Source organism: Lathyrus oleraceus, chromosome 5 (assembly GCF_024323335.1).
Source record: "Lathyrus oleraceus cultivar Zhongwan6 chromosome 5, CAAS_Psat_ZW6_1.0, whole genome shotgun sequence".
Lineage (NCBI taxonomy): Eukaryota > Viridiplantae > Streptophyta > Magnoliopsida > Fabales > Fabaceae > Lathyrus > Lathyrus oleraceus.
In genome coordinates, this window is record NC_066583.1 from 196923267 (window position 1) to 196934957 (window position 11691).

The 11691-nt window shown below is 32.1% G+C and overlaps 2 long non-coding RNA genes across 2 annotated transcripts; one reads left to right on the forward strand and one right to left on the reverse strand.

The window, feature by feature from the left end:
* Positions 1-4780: 4780 nt before the first annotated feature.
* On the reverse strand, positions 4781-7442 carry LOC127082771 (uncharacterized). Its single transcript, XR_007788210.1, has 2 exons — positions 6955-7442; positions 4781-5144 (listed from the first exon to the last, which is right to left on the reverse strand). It is a non-coding gene; the product is annotated as an uncharacterized LOC127082771 (long non-coding RNA).
* A 411-nt stretch (positions 7443-7853) lies between these two features.
* On the forward strand, positions 7854-9917 carry LOC127087814 (uncharacterized). Its single transcript, XR_007790048.1, has 2 exons — positions 7854-9441; positions 9550-9917. It is a non-coding gene; the product is annotated as an uncharacterized LOC127087814 (long non-coding RNA).
* The last annotated feature ends 1774 nt before the right edge of the window (positions 9918-11691 follow it).

Sequence of the window (11691 nt, forward strand, 5' to 3'; positions counted from 1 at the left end):
GAATGATCAAAATCCCATAGTTTGGGGTACAAATAACAAACGGGTTTATTTATTTGATTTTAGAAGAAGAGACAAGGTGTCATCTTAAGGATAATACTCATCTAAACCACCACAAATTTGAGAAGATGGATCTTTGCATCATTATGAAGGAAGGGCTCCAACTTGGATATAGAATATAAAAGTATGCCATTAAGTCCTTCATATGGAAAAGAATCAACATCGATTTAAATAATTACTATGGGGTAGGAGATTTATATCTCAACTATAAATATGATTCATGTCTAGTCTCTTTCGAGAAAGGGTTAAAAATGAAAAAAAAAGCCAAGTGGCAAAAGTTTTGAATGAGATTTTTGTTTTTTAGTCTTATAGAAAGAGTTTGATATGCTTAAAGTGTTTTTGAAGCATTTATGAAGAAAGAAAGTTTGAAAATTCAATTGCCTAAAGTCAAGGTTTTTTATGAAAGAAGTTCAAGTTTGAAAAATCCTAAGATTGGGCTAGGGTTTATAAGGGGCTAAAGGGCACAAGGTGGATAAAGGAAGCTACAAACACACACAATTGATATGCACATGACAATAAGTCAACTATAATACCTTTCCCTTGGATTAAAACATAAGCACAAGTATCATAAAAGAAATATCATGGATGAACAATATGCACTAAGCAAGCATATGAATAAAATCAGTACCATGTATCAAGCTTAAACATCTCAAGACACCAATCAAGGTCGTCAATAAAGAATAGAGCAAAAGGCATGGCATAGAGAATAGTTCATAGCAGATGGATCATACAAGCATACAAGCAAAAATTCCTCAAGAATAATTTTGCAAAGTTCATCAAGTCAAAACATCAAACAAGATATATCGTGATATCAATCACAAGACATGTAAAACAATGGTCGAGGCATTTTAAAAGTGGACCTATAAGAAGCATACAAACATGTTAAACCTTAAACAATTATGTCATGCATCAAGACTAAATCAATGTTTATGAGCAAGTTCAAAGCACATCAAAGTATCATTTTATGATAAAAGATCACCTCATACAAGGGTTCAAGTCATTAGGGTTCATGCCTCTAAGGTTCATACATTAGGGTTTCAAAGCAAATCATTAACCATAAACATCCATGTACTTCAATCACAAATCAAATAAACAAGTTATCATAAAGCCTGAGTCAAAGTATAATCAAGGTGTTTAACACATATGGATCAAAATGGGAGCAAATTAATCATGGGAAAAAATTGAATCAAAGCATACTTAAATAAAAAAATAAAAAGGAATAAATAATAAAGTTTCTTTTTGGATTTTTTAATATAAAATTAGAAAATAAATAACAAAATAAACGAGCTTTTCATGAGGGAGTTCATGTTTAAAACAAACATAATGGTAACAAGAATGAGTGAAAATGATGCTTTTATGAGGGAGATCAAAATGAGTTTTTTTTACCTAACGGAGTGTGTCCGTTGCACCTTCAAAAGCACTTCCAGATGAGAAATAATGATCCCTCTAGCTTCCTTGAGTGAAAATATGGAAAGAGTGCAAGAATGATTCAATGTTATTTCTTGCTTGATGATGAATGTTTTTGTTTGTGTGTTGAAGCATTGCAATTAGACTTCCTTTTATAGTGAATGAATTCAGATTTGGTGTAGTGGTTATTGGTATTGTATGATGGACGTTGGATCAAATCTAAAAAAATCGTGAAAAGTACAAAAGTGATTTTGCTTTTGGTTTTTAGATTGATTAAGATTAAAACAAGATCTATTTACAAATCTCCAAGCAAAAGTGGTTGACAAAAGTGATCTTTATGGAAATGACAATGAAGCTTTATGGCAAAATGATCCATGAATGATATGTTGTTTGGATAATGGTTCAAGCCCTTGTGTAATGCATCAATAGTTTGTGTAAAACACTAATTATGCTGAGATTTAGAAGCATCATAGGCTGCAAAGCAAGATCATGAGGTTTGCCTTTGGTTTGAACATGAAACTTGACATGAAAATGGACTTTCAATTAGGCATAACCTGGTAACTTTCCTTCTTCGAAACTTCTAGCTCAAGTGTGATAAATTCATGCCAATGGGCTATTTGGCAATATTTTACCATCCTCTACAACTTTAATGTTGGACATTTGAAGAGATTCAACACGGATCATGGAGACATTTGACCATCAACTTTGACAATCTTAAATGCTAAACACTTGGAAAATATTCCAAGTGTTGAACAATTTTACAACTTTGAGATCTCATCTTAATCACTTCATATCTTCTAATACTTATAAGATCTTTGGTTCATTATTTCTATAAAGTTTAAGTATGGAACATAATATACAAGTACATCCTTTAATCATGAAAAATTATGGCTTGAGGAAGAAGTTACAAACTTGTAAAGTGGACTTCATGAACATGCAATTTCATAACTTAAAGAAATTTTGAAAATCCTAAATTTGACATTCTTGAACTTTTTCTTGATTTAACTTGATCAAATGCATTCATCAACCATATTTTCATGATTATTGACTTGAAAACCCCATGGTTGACCAAAAAATCTCAAAAGTCAAACTTTGACCTTGAGTAGTTGACTTTTCATCTAATGAATTTCAAATCTTCAATGATTAATCAAAATTCTTTAGCCAATTGAAGCACATGAGTGAATCATAATTAATCACTTGAGGACCTTAAATCATATTTCAAACCATTAGATCATGTCTTGGTCAAAAAGTCAACATCCGAGCAATCTGGATCAAAACCATAATCTAGGCATCAGATGAATTTGGTTTTTGTTGATCTTGAATGAATGCAATCTTGAACTTGATTATGATGAATATAAATCACTTGACTATTATGGATGAATGAGAAGCTTTAATTATCGAGTAATTCTCATAATCTTGACCAGTCAATCACTTGAGCTCCTTAAACCAACACACCTACCTTGTGAAAGAATCAAACAAGACAAAACATATTTTTGTATTTTCATAAGGTTAATAATGCATAGAAGAAACACACATGAGATGTTTGGTTCTATGCAAATGATGAAAATGATATGGGATCTTAGGGATAAAAATTAGGGTATGACAATGTGCTTGCATGTATAATGACTACCAGAATTAGATGGCCTATTTGGTTTTGATAATGGAAACATTGTAATATAAAGTATTCATAAGAACTCATGATCAATGTTTTTTTTTATTATAATGATGAAAAAACCTTAGAGTAAGGTCTTCGTCAGAAATGGTGATCAAGTTGTGCTGCTTGGAGTTCCAAATGTCAAAGACAATCTCTAGAGGACAATACCTAATGCCAAGCGGTGTTTGGTGGAATCAATTAATATCTTTGATCAAGTAATATCTATGATGATGGCATCTATAAATAAGAGTTATTAAGCATCATCGAATAAAATTGAAGTCAAGTCCTAGTTGAAGTGTTGAATCATTATTATGTTAAGCAAGAGATCTTGGATATTCAAAGTAGTGAAAGAGAGAAAGTGTGAAAGGCCTCAATGTCTGTGTCGAATGATCTGTGTCTGTAAAGGTATAGGATTATCTCTTGAATTACTAAGGCAAAATATACACAAATTTCGAATGATCGAAATTTTCTATGCATTTGTAATATCACCAGATTTTAGTTGGTTACTAGCTCAAATAATTTGTTATGAGTGTAGTTTACACTAGATAATCAATTATCACATTAGGGTTAGTATATTATCTATTTTGTAACACCTTATAATCGCTTATTAGGGCTTATAATCAATTCATGACGACATCAAGTGGAAACCTTCCATATTTGAACCATATAATCAATATGTATGTGCATAATCAATTGTGAGCATTAAAAAGCCATTGAATTATTTCCATTTTGAGCAATGCCTATTCCTATAAATAGAGGGATCATTTCTCATTACATTTACACTAGAAACATATTTTGAATACTTCTTCTCACTTTTTAGGCTCTTCTCATTATTTCTTCTTCAATTTTGTCATAGTGATTTTGAGAGTGAATCTTTTATCCGTGGGGTATTTTGTTATGATGTGAGCAATTGTTGTAATCTCTCTCTCTCTCTCTCTCTCTCTCTCTCTCTCTCTCTCTCATGAGAAGGTCATTTTGGTTGTGAGATAAACTAATAAAAAATATCTTGTTTGGTTGTTGAGATGAACCTTGTCAAAACTTTGTTTGGTTGTTGAGATGAACCTTGTCAAAACTTTGTTTGGTTTCCGAGATCAACCTACTAAAATCTTGTGTTTGGTTCGTAGGTCTCTGTAGCTAAAAATCCTGCTTGGTTTGTGATCTCACTGGTAAGTGGTTTCCGCATCGTTATTTCTGTCATACCCCAAAATTTTCCCTACCTTTTCATTTCATCTGGGTCATGGCTCATTTCATATGGGTCATGGCTCATTTCATATGCATGTTTATATGCCTTAATCACCCATCATAAGATATTCATTCACAATTACATGCACATCATTGATTCAAAAGTTATTACTATTTATGACATAAAGATTGGATTCTTGTTAAATTGGATTTGCAAGTCTCATGGGCTAGGGTTTAGTTTTATGGTATGTATGGGGATTAAACTTTGGGGTTATATTACATTGACTTGGGTTGATTATCTCTGGAAACCCTAATCCTTGGTACAATCTTTGGTTATGATTGGATTGCATCATGGAATGGTTGGTTTTGAAAGTCATTTTTTAAGTTTGGCTTATGGTGATCATGTTCATATAAAGTCTTACTTAGTGTTTGCTATTGATTATTTGATTCATGACATGGCATTCAAGACAAAAGTTAAGATTCATTCAAGAAGTCAATACAATTTCAAATATTCATTTTCAAATTCAAGTCTTTGAGGGAAATTAATTTTCTCTTAAAGAATCAAACCATACATATACCATTCAAGATCCATTTCATTACAAATCCATCAAATATTTTAATACAAGAAATTCAAAATCAAATTTCACACAAAATTACACTTTGTGACCTACAACTGACTTTTTGGTCAAACGGTTGACCAAAGTCAACTTTCTAATCCTAAATCCTAATCCATGGACTTCTTTCTTCATTTCCTCAAAACAGTTCCACTTCATGCTAATTGATCTCATGACCACGTAAGGTTGCAATCCTTACTTTGAGGGCCATCTTTCCATTTGGCAAAAATCTTCAAAATCAAGTGCATAAATGGGTTAGACATCATGAACATGTCACAAACAATCATGCATGTCACAAACAATCATGCAGGGCTCACAATCAAAACATTCAAGCATACACCAATATTGCATAGCAGTTCATTTCAAGCATTAACATTCAAAATTTACAAACCAAACACACTCCATAGCAGTTCAGTTAACATTCAATTTGGTTTCAAAATACATTTAGTTCAGCCTATCATTGCAATTAAACAAACATCCATTAACACACAACTCCATGACAACATGACAGTCACCTAACTAAGATCTTTCTAAACCAGTGCATTAACATTCCAACTATCATTAACAATATAATAACCAATTAATCAACAAAACAATTCAAGTCAGTCCTAACTTAGGTCAATTAACATTCAAATTCAACATAGGTCATTAACTTCAAGCATATGTAACAATTAGCAATTTCATAAATTCATAAAACATGTTGATACTAGTTCCTAATCGTTCTAATTCAAATATCAACACTGAATTCATTTCTAGTTTGAAATCAATAATAGTGAACTTAAATGACAAGTTTAATTAGAGGTTCAATTGATGTCTTTAGCTTAACAAATCATTCTTATAGCTTAGTTGCATATCTAACCAATCAACATTACAAGCACAGTCCATGATAGTTCAAACAACTCACACTAAATAGTTAGCATATCATTCTAACAGCCTTCTAACAATTCATAACATCGGCTATAATCATTTCACAGCCTTCTAACTGAACTATCCAAATCCATAACATCCTACTAACTGTCAAACAAAATCCATAATCTCCTAACAACTAATCTTCCAATTACTAATCCAAACTAACTCACCAAAACAAAATTCTAAAAACCGGCTCCTTGAATCACTTGTTAACACTGCTAACCTATAAACTAAATAAAAACCCAATTAACAATCACTAGTTCATTCACTAACTTCAAATTCAAATAGTTAACAGTCCATAAATACTCCTTAACATTCATTAACAGAGCAAAACAGTTCAACATATGCTTCATAAAAGTCAAAACTAAAATAGTTCAATCAACCATTAATAACTAATCACCGAACCTACATAATCAGTTAACATAACTAACTCACCATTATTTCTTTTTCTATAACTAACAAGTTGATTCAATCAGTTCTTAACTAAACCAATTTCTTAACTTGACACATCAACTCATAAATCTAACAAGATTCAACTTTCCATTGATCAAGCCAACTCGTATAACCCACCCTAACAATTCCAAACACAAGCCAATTCACATTAACCCTAACTAACTGTTTTTTACTAACAGTTGCAGTTCAACTCCATCTAATTAGCCCACAAATAACTTATATATGTTTCTATCTCTAACTGTAACTAACAAGTTAGCTTTAAATCACTAGCAATAATTCACTAACTGGATTCATCTCATTATTATTTAACAGAAGTTAACAGAACCCTAATATCTAAAAAACATTTTCCTCAATCCATCTTAGAGTTTACTGTGCCCTAACTCTGTTAACACCTCTGCCCAACCTGCCCAAATCAGTTACATCATCATCCTCTATATAATTCCTCAATACTCTCAAATTCAGGAACAACTACAACAACCACCACCTTCCACTGGAAATTATCTAAATTCTTTTTCTCTCTCAATACACCCTCTCTGAACTCTATCCCTGATCCCTCACTCTCAAGCAGATAGAGCAACAACAACAACACACCTTTGGACTACACATCGAAGAAGAAGAAGAATATCGAAGGTTAATACATAACTTGCAGTTTGAGCACATAAATAAATAGCACAATACCTAGAGAAGAAGATCTCTGGCTTTCTTTGACAAACGCCAATCTTGAAGAGTCGTCGAAGCTACTTTGGCAGGTAAGCCTTCCATTGCTTCTCCCTCTTTTCACTCTAAAGCATTCACTACAATGTAGCATGGGGAGCCAAACCCCTAAGGTTTAGGCTCCAATCCGTCTGCAATGGTCATTTAATCTTGAATTGAACACTTAGGGAATATTGGTGAGGCATTCATAGATTTTAATGTGAGAATGAGAGAGAGGGAGGGTACACAAGTGGTTAGAGTTAAGTTGGGAAGTGTTTGGACCTCTGTCACCGCCAGAGGCGATATCCGACGCGGTGGGATATTGGTCTCAGGTGAGGAGATAATATGAATGAAGCGTGAAGATTATTTCTTCTGATCTCTTCTCCCTCTTGGCTTCATGTTTTGGGCTCTCAAAGCCATTAGCCCATCTGATTTACTATTACACTACTGCTTACATCCCTACACCCCCTAAACACATAACCACAACATTTATTTAGGCTTCTTACTAAGCCCAATGGTTCAACGCCAGCACCTTGCTATGCACACACCCTGCCTCTATTTCCTATTACTTTTTTTTTAATCTTTTGTCTTTATTTTTAATATCTTTTTAGTTAACTCTTTTTAATGCATTTTTGGTAAGTCTTTTGAAAGTATTTCAATACTTTTGATACATTTCATCATGAAAACTACTTTAAAAAATTAAATAAAAATAATAATGCATTTAGGTCATTAGAATTTAAGTTTGATTAGTTTTAGGATAATTTTCATTTAGATTTTAGAAACTAATATCAATTTTTTTATTAGAATTTTAGTTTTAATTTTAGAAAATAATAGGTGTGTTAACATTGTAATTTCTTCATGATTTTAGTCCTTTAATTAAAATTCATGTGTTCGATATTTTGATCATGTCCCTGAATGATTGATTGATCGAAGTCAATTTTGATGAATTAATCACTTCACATTTTATCTGATTCCTCTATTCAGTCAAGTGATCATAAGTACATTGATCACTTGATAGGATTATATCTCTGAACTTGCATCATAATGGATTCCAAGTCAAACACAAGCTCAAGACATCATCATGCAAGACTCTAAAGACTTTAGGCATCAAGCACATTAAAAAGATTCACCGTCAACACTTATCAGTCATGATGAGAATTGTGCGCCACAAACCTTAAGCAATAGAGAAAAATGATAGGGATTATTCCTACCCTTGTTCTGAGTATCTTTGGGTACGGGGTGTAGGCCCCAGTTATTCAAAGTATACGCCTTTGTTCATAAACTTTAGTGTTATTCAAATTGAATAGTTGTCGAGTCTTCTTCTCCACAGGCAACATCTCAATATTGCAACAATCTTCATCAACAATGCATTTCCCTTTGGACCAAACATAAATTCTCTTTGACATCCATACATTCTCTGGGTTAAGCACCTTAGGTTCAAACACCCATATATGCAAACCCTTTTCTTTTATTTTTCCCAATAGAGCATCATGCTCTTGCAACTCTTATGCATTGTCCTATAGAACCTCATGCTCTGGCAACTCTCATGCATTTCTTTGTGTAGCTTCATGCTCTATAAACTTTCATGCATTTCCTTATGGAGCCTCATGCTCTGGAAAACCTCACGCATTTCCCTATTGAGCTTCATACTCTGGAAACCCCCTTCTTGTAGGTCTTGATCCTTGGATTTAGGCTAAATTCTACAACCTTGCATTGGCCACACTATCTATTGGTTAATGCCATACACTCTTTGGTTTATATACATTTACCCTATGGTTTCAAATAGCACAACCTTTTGTCCAAGCAATACTTTCACAACATACACATAACACTTTCCTCATTTCACCATTTCTTTTACACTTCAAGAAATTATGTTTCAATTCAAGCAACTTTCCCTATTTCTCTTTCTTTTCATATTCAATCAACTCTTTCTTTTTTATTGCACAAACCTTTTTTAAAATAATTTTCTTTTTTTTTCTCCATAAAATAACTATTATAATCAGTTCCTTAGCAGTCAAAGTATAAACTTAGAGCATCCGAGCAAGGATCAAAATTAACTAACGTCTATACACTTTTAGGATACGATTATAATTGTTCCCTAAAATCAACAAAAAAATCTGTGTTTTCTACCACAAACGACGGAGCTGTGATTTTCTCACTGCACTATGAGAATACGTAGGCACGAGAGTCCGAATCCTTGGCAAGCACACTTATTATTAAACTTATTTTTCCTTTTCGCAAGTAACCTTTAGATAATAACACATATTCGTGCAGAGAACAATCAAAATGGTTCCCGTTGAGTATAACGGACGTGATGAGTGCTAATACCTTCCCTTGTATAACTGACTTCCTTACCCTTTTTCTTTTTCCTTTGGGTTTTATCGATATTTTCCCTTTCCTTAGGAATAAATAAAGTTCGGTGGGGACTTTGTTGTATCTTCGAGCGTGCGATGCACTCAAGTATTTTTCGCGGTATGATAATTTCTATTCATTTTCTCTTAGTATTTTATCACATTTTGTTTGATTTACTTCCAATTACCATGTTTTATGCTTTGGTTTATATGTTCTTGTGATTTTCAGGGCCTAATGAGCATACAAGACAAGGAGGGATCAAAGACAAGTAAAAGAAGGCAAAACGAAAAAAAAAAGATTTTTTTCCATAGTAAAATCGGGGGGTTACTACGGACACCCGTAGGAGCAAAGCATGTCAGGGTTCCCTTTGAAAGCCTTCCTAGTACAAAAGACAGAGGCCTGCTACGAGAAACTGTAGTAGCTGCTACGGTCGTAGCAGGAGGGAGAGGAAGATTTTTTTTTCCTTATTTGGATTATTTCTCTTTTATTGTGGCTCTTAGGCAATATTTGACAGAATGCAAATTTGATTGAATAATTTTAAACCAAGGATTTTGTGCAATTTTACTTTTTTCTATAAAAATCATAGTTTGTCATGAGTTTTGGGATCAAGATTTTATTCCAAAAAGTTTCTATGTATTTTTATTCTTCTTTTTCTCGGTACTCAAGTCTCTAAGGGGGCAATTGTGGATCATAACTTAATCAAAAATAATATTTTCTTATTCATTCTTCTTCAATTGTTCATCTATTATGATTGTTTGTTATGAATATTATGTTGAATACCGATTTGATTATGTTTGCCCTCACCATGATGGAGTAGTACATTAGGGACTAGGGGTTATGAGGATTACGTAATGAACTTTTGTATGATTCGTTAAGAAAAATTTAGTTTAAACTTATTTTATAATCTGAGTTAATGCATTCAAATTTCATTATAAAAGTAAGTGGTTATCAGGTATCGATCATCAGACCTCATATTTTAGAAGGCCCCAAAATTTGAAAGTTTTAATTTTTTTTATAAATATTAATAAAAATAAATAAAATGTTATTAAAAAATTCAATAATTGAAAGAAATGTTATAATAAAAATGTAATACATAAAAAAATTAAAATTGATCAAAATTCAAAATAATTATAATTAAATTTAATTTTAATTAATATATAATTGTATTTTTGATATATATATTTTAATTATTATAATTATTATAATTGTATTTTTTTTAAAATTTGAGTCTATTTTTGAAATTAGAACGGGGCCTCCGATATGATTGGGCCGACCCTTTCGATCATAGTCTGAAAGGATATGTGTCGATATCAGAGCATATATTTTTAAATAACCGAGTCCAAAACAGCGGAAGTGCTTGGACGAATTTGATAAAATGATATAGCAGAGAAAAAGTAACGAATCTTCGAAGAATAATCCGACCGTGCGAAAGCAGACGAATTATTCGTCATCGATAAGGAAATGCGCTGACGAAAGTAGGTATTATCCATATTTATCTATTTTCTATGATTTATGTGGAATTTTCGTAATAGAAGTGATATGGATTGTGAGATTGTGTTAGAGTAAGAACCATAACCCTAGGTATTGCTTGCCCCAATTGAGATTTAAGCGTTTTTACAAATAAACTATTTTCAATTAAGTGTTTTCTCATTTAAGTTGATTTACCAAAATTTATATTTTCGATTTCTCTAGATATACACCGATAGAACGAAATTAGATACTTAGTCCATTGGTCTATGTGGTTCGATATCTTTTAGTACTTTGCATAGCAGTGCACTTGTGACTGTATTAAATTTTTGGCGCTATTGTCAGGGACCAAATGTGTTTAGTATTGATATAATGTAGTAGAAAACCCCTCTTGTTGATTGTCTATAATTTTTAACGAAATAGTGCATTAAAAAATCCCTCTTAAAGATGATAAAGATTTCAAAAATAATGGTCATGAACACATGTGAATATGGAAAATTAAAACGAAAATCAAACCGCTAACTTTTTGAATATCAATAGTTACAATTTATCACCGTTATTTTAAAATTAAAAGATAAGGTGTAAAAACAATAAAATGAAAGAGAAAACAAAAAAGGGTGTGAAGTGAGTTTTGAAAAAAAATATGCATCATAACTCATTAATTTTTGGTGTTTCTGATTGAACTCTCCAGTTTTCTTAAATATAAAACAAAATGTTTGACTAAGCATTATAATAGTGCAGTAGAAGTTTTTTATTTTCAGGAAGTTAGGGTGTGTATTTCGATAACCACAATATTAGTAGATAGATAACTATAAAATTAAAAATAGTTGGTTAAAAAATAGGAAGTTGTGTAATAGGAAATTTTCTTAAATATATATATTTGATATATATTATGAGAATGAT